This window comes from Helianthus annuus, chromosome 8 (genome assembly GCF_002127325.2).
Source record: "Helianthus annuus cultivar XRQ/B chromosome 8, HanXRQr2.0-SUNRISE, whole genome shotgun sequence".
Classification (NCBI taxonomy): Eukaryota; Viridiplantae; Streptophyta; class Magnoliopsida; order Asterales; family Asteraceae; genus Helianthus; species Helianthus annuus.
In genome coordinates, this window is record NC_035440.2 from 126,150,157 (window position 1) to 126,156,170 (window position 6,014).

The 6,014-nt window shown below is 34.9% G+C and overlaps 1 pseudogene; it reads left to right on the plus strand.

The window, feature by feature from the left end:
* Positions 1 to 723: 723 nt before the first annotated feature.
* On the plus strand, positions 724 to 5,387 carry LOC110919680 (annotated as a pseudogene).
* The last annotated feature ends 627 nt before the right edge of the window (positions 5,388 to 6,014 follow it).

Genomic DNA, 6,014 nt, shown 5'->3' on the forward strand with positions numbered 1-6,014 from the left:
GTTAATTAACCATGTTTTATCATTTTGTTATATTTTTTCAGTTTTCTAAGAGGTTTTCATGTTTTTTTAATATTCTAGGGTTCTGAAGAGCTATTTTTTGAGGTGGATATTAATCAGCGATCCACATACGTTCTTGATACGCAACCTACATCCCCAAATACAATCCCAAACCCTAGCACTCATTATTGTCACCATTATTATTCGGTTTGGATCAATGATTGATAACATTCAATAGGTTAGGCTTCCATATAACAAGAAGCTTGTGTTTAATTATGGTTCATTATATTCGTGATTTTTTGTTCTCGATTACAAGTCACATTATTACTTCTTCAATACACAGATTTAGGGATGGAACTGAGCTAAGCTAATGATATTTCTTTGTGCTAATCCCATTTCTGACTTCGCACAACAAGCTCCCCATTAGTTACTTCGTACGCCAATCTTGGATGTTGGTTGTCGACGCCCTGCTTCACACAAGAGTAAAATTAACAATTTAATTAAGTGCTGGATTTCAATTAGTTCTTGTGTTTTTAGATATGGAATGTTGGTTGTTGGATTTCATGTATCCATACAAACATATATTGGGATATCATTTATTCATACATACATTTTTCCGAATCACAAAACATAATTCCATATTCTTAGTTGTTAACAGTTTATATGTTAATTTTATATTTTGCAGGTCATTGTCACATATAGAAAAGGAACCATGGCTCTAAACTGATGGCACTTACACACATGAATCTTCAACCATATGTGTCATTATCCAAGGACATGGAGTTATTGATGGTTCAGGCCATAACTGATGGACTGCAACTTGTTGGATCAACAAATGTTTTTATTCAAAACATCAAAGATCATAACAGGTTGTTAGTTCTTTTGTTATGTATTTAAAATTCTAAACTACATAGATAATAACATTGATCAATGTGTCGATTTAGGCTATATTTATCTTTAATGGGTCAAGTAAACAAAAATAGCTGCAAAAGAAACTGGTCAAAATGGATGAAAGGATCAAAATGATGTGTTTATGAAAGGATCAACGTAGGTTTGTCCCATCTGGCAGGAGTTATGGGTGGGCATTGAAAGTTTTATGGTTAGTTTCAACTGAAATGCAAAGCGACACCGCCAGCTGCAAATGCTTTCTTTTCTAGTAGGATCTGCTATATCCAGTCGCAAAAGGCCAAGGGTGGAGCCACTGCAGAAAGCTCGAGCAGATCAATATATGGTTTGTTTTCACTGGCTATTGAATGTCATTCCAATTTTGTTAGGGAAGCTCACACTGAGAAAGATATAATGGTATATCGATTTTATTCATATTTTTGTTTTTTCCTTTCTATATTACAGTTGGGAATATTGATTTGATTCCAGCCATTGGTTGCAAGTGAGTTATTGATTAAGGTTACAGGTGGCAAGACGGATCAAAATATTTTTTTAGACCTCCTTCTTCAATCTTTCCCACTCTCTGCGTTGGACCTCCTTCATTGTTTACTCATCGATCGATTATGTGTTGATTAGGAATTCAATCTTATGTGATCTCGGTAAGTTTATGTTGGGTATTTTTTTCATTATTTTGCTATGCGTAATTTGTAATCCTACGCATTCGTGTCTTCTAATATTAGGGTTTTAAGTTCGTTCTTCTTGTATAATTGATTATCACCACTTCAAGTTACAGTTTCTTATTCCCATCCTTCATGTTTGTTTTTTTTCCATCTGGAGTCAAGATCTATACCCTTGCACTGAATCAAAACATATGATTTGTCATTTACAATTAAATACGAGAACTGATTCAGGGCTGTTTGGGATTGCTTATTGATCTGTTCGACTTTTGGTTGTTTATTTTTCAGTATCAATTTGTGCTTATAATTAGGTTTAAGAAAAAGTGAGATGTTACTAGAGAGGAGAGGAGTTTTTGCTGGTTCAGATCTGATTAAAGCTGTTGATCATCTCTTAAAGTGTTGTTCTTATTCAATAATCATTTAAAAATATCTGTCATTATGTTAATTAGGGTTTGAAGTTCTGAATATGGTGGTTATGTGCGTAAATTGGCCATGATAGCCATGTTATTCTATTGTTCTTAAGATGCATAGTTGACGACATTTCCCATGCTCTTTTGATACTCTGCTCTTTCTTCGTGTTCTTTTCCATTGTTCAACGATTTAGACTCTACAATCATCTAATAGAAGTTATGTTTTTAGTTTCATTCCTCTATAATTTTTATTGTTAATCTAATTTTCTCTGTTAGACGCATCATTTATTCGATTTCAATTCAGATTCAACACAGATCGCTATGTATTATAAACCTTTATGTAATAATACTAAAAATTGGTGCCATGGATGTTAGGGTTTGATGTTAATGACATATCTGAAGATGCGAGACAAGATGAAAAGGAATTCTTGAATCATATTCATCGATCAATTGTAAGTGTTGCCGAATAGTTGAACAACAGAATATTGATGTAAGATCTATTTTCTCATTCAGAAATTGTATTTGGTTTTATCTATTTGATTCACGTGTAATCATTCTAGAAGTCAAGAACCCTAAATCTAAATACCAGATTTAAAAACAGGTATATATCTTGTCGCTCAAACCATTTATTTCATCCTATATTCCTTTGATTATTTCGGTTTAATCAATGTTCAATCTGTTTATCGTTCACTTATGTATAGATTAATGGACCGGAAAGGATGTTACGCTTCAAAGAGCAGTTATTAGAGATCCGGATTTGCAAGATGGTCTCGCTAATGAAGCTACTTAAAAGATCATTAACCATCCGCTTCCTTTTGCTGTCGTAACAACTGCTAGGGTTCAATGATACGACATGCCAGTCCTGATGTGCATCGTTTTCATGAAGTGCCGGTTCAAAATAGGTTTGGGTAAGATTGGTTTTATGTCAGAATGGGTTGATTAAAAGAGTTTTATTTTTGGTTCGGGTCATAACCTGTTGATTAAAAAGTTTAATTTTTGTTTGGATCGGAACGGGTCGATGAAAAAAGGGTTATTTTAGTTTGGGTCAAAACGAGTCGCTTTGAAAAAGGCATGTCATTTAGATCTTAGAAGGTGCAAAAGTCTATCTCAATCATGTTCATCAATCACTATCATTTGAATAACTTTAATGTTAATTTTAATCTAAATAGTGTGTGTTTAGTCGGGGCTATAATGTGTATATCTACTGGTGGTCTGGTACCAATGACTTTTAGTTCGACATATTTCTTTTTATGTTTATTTATTTGGCATAGTGTTGCTTCTTTTCTTGGGGGTTTGGAATTAATAGGTGTAATATGAATTCGTGATGTAGAATATCGACCGAAAGAACTGGATCAAGAAGGTAGAAAACATAGGCAAGGATCTGCTGCATGAGATGAAAAGATAAAAAAGGAGGCTGAGGTGATCGGTTTTGCTCAAAATCCGGTTTGTGCACCTCTACATCACCCATCACTTTATATAATGTTGGACATTATAGGCCGATTACCAATATACAAGTGCCCATGTATCCCAGTCGTCATGATGTAAATAAGCTACAAGATTTTTCGTGATTTAAAAGGCTATGATGATCAATTTTAGTGATCTGAGCAATTTTGAGATTATATGCATCTTGGTAGGGCAACTCGGATGGTTATGTGAAACAAAGATGTATATCTCTATTTCGCATTGCATTTAACAAGTATACAACCATGGTAGGGCAACTCAGATGGATATGTGAAACAAAGATGTAAACCCTAGGGCTCCTACCAATTTCAACCACTTTCTCACCAATTCAACTCTGTAAGTTTCAATTCACGTCTTCTAGATCTGTTCATACATTAGTTTACGTGCTTTATAAGGTTCGATTGTTTGTAATTTGTTGAAATCAGATGTGATGTTACCCGATCTGTGACAGTTTATTGAATGGAGATTGTTTATTTGTTAATTTGCGTGCATTGATATGTTCGATTGTTTGTAATTTGTGAAAATCAGTTGCTATATATGAAATCAGTTGTTATGTTACCCGATCTGTGACGGTTTGTTGAATCAAGATTTCTAATTTATTAATTTGTGTGCTTTGATATGTTCGATTGTTTGTAATTTGTGAAAATCAGTTATGATGTTTGAAATCCGACTGTCATGTTATCCGATCTGTGACGGTTTTGTTGAATTGAGGTGTTTGATCATGTTCTTCAGGTGTTGTATAGGTTGTTTGTGGTAATTATGGTGGTTTTTGTATGGATCTGGAGATGTGAATGTATGTGTGCAATTGACGTGTTTTTTGAGATCGATCGATTATGGTTGAGTCGATGAAGCTTTGAAAAGTTACAATTGTATATTTCTGGTTGTTTAATTCTACTGGACAAAGTTATTATACTTTTTTGTTATCTTCAAGAAAAAGACATTTTTGAGACGTATTATCGACAACACTTGGGGAAAAGGCTTCTTTCTAACAAGAGCGTGTCGGACGAAGTAGAGAGAAGTTTGATCTTGAAGTTGAAAACCGAATGTAGGTATCAGTTCACATCAAGATTTGAATGCATGTTTACTGATATGAAAACCTCTGAAGACACAATGAAACAGTTATATGAAGCAATGGGACCTGAGTTAGGTGACGGACCGACACTTGTGGTCAGTGTTCTTACAACCGGGTCATGGCCGATTAAATCAACCGCCACCTGCAAGCTTTCGTCCGAAATCCAAACTGTTTATGACGAGTTCACGACATATTACCTTGGAACCTACAGCGGGCGCAAGCCGACCTGGCAAACAAATATGGGGTCCATTGATATAAAAGCAACATTTGGTACGGGTCAAGAACATGAGCTACATGTTTCAACTTACCAGATGTGTGTTCTTATGTTGTTCAATAGCGTAGATCGGTTGAGTTATAGAGAAATTGAACAGGCTACTGAGATACCGATTTTAAATCTAAAACAATGTTTTGCAGTCCTTAGCTTGCATTGAAGGGAAAAATGTGCTTAGGAAAGAACCTGTGAGTAGATGGAACCTGAACTTGAAAAACAAGAGGTACGACAGGGAGTTGAGGACAAAAAACCTCAGATTGATGCAACAATTGTTAGGACTATGAAAGTACTACGCACCTTGGATCACGATAATATTGTGGCTGAGGTTACAAAGCAATTGCAGTAGAGGTTTTTACCAGACCCAGTTGTGATAAAGTAGAGAATCGAGGCGCTTATCAAAAGGGAGTTTTTGGAGCTGGACAAAGATGATCAGAAGTTGTATCGGTACATGCCTTGAAGTGAAGAAAGACAGTAATAAATAGTTCTGGGTGGTGTTTTGTTATGTTTTGCAAAGACATAAGAAGTTATGGTTACTGTTATATATTTTTTTTTTATGTTTCACAAGAATATGGAATTAGTGGCATGGTGATTTGAGAACTTTTTGTTGCATAATGTTTTTTTAGTGGCCTTTATGTCAAATAACAAAAGACTATCATGTTGTGCCATTTTTAAACTTATATTTTATTTTTGGGCAACATGATTAGCAGTTAAATGATAGACAAAGAAACACCCAGTTGATTGGTGATGGTGGACTGCAAATTTTCTGTCTCTGTTGGTTTCGCCTTTTGCCGAGTAGATGTTCTGCATCGGATTTGAGGAGCCTCAGGTGAAAAGACCTCTATTGGTTCCACAGCTTCGACCAAATTAGTTGTCTCGGACTGTAAGCCATTGAAAAACTATACCAACAACCTGTTGATGACACATAAAAACACATTATAAAAATCAGTTGATATGAATTCATTTCTCTAACTTTGGGGTGATAGGGTCCAAGTATGAATACACGTGGAGACATAGTTAGGATACTGATGAAACGGAACAAATAAATTATTGTGGGAAGGGAAAGAAGATACTTTAATGAGTTTTAAAATGTTGTTTATGTACCTTTTATTATTGAAAACTACATTTTCCTAACCCGGGATGTTCCCGAGTGATAGCCTAGTGTGTATTATATATACATAAAAAATCATATATTTTTCCCTACACATAATCTACATAAATGTAGGTAATTTAGCCTACACATA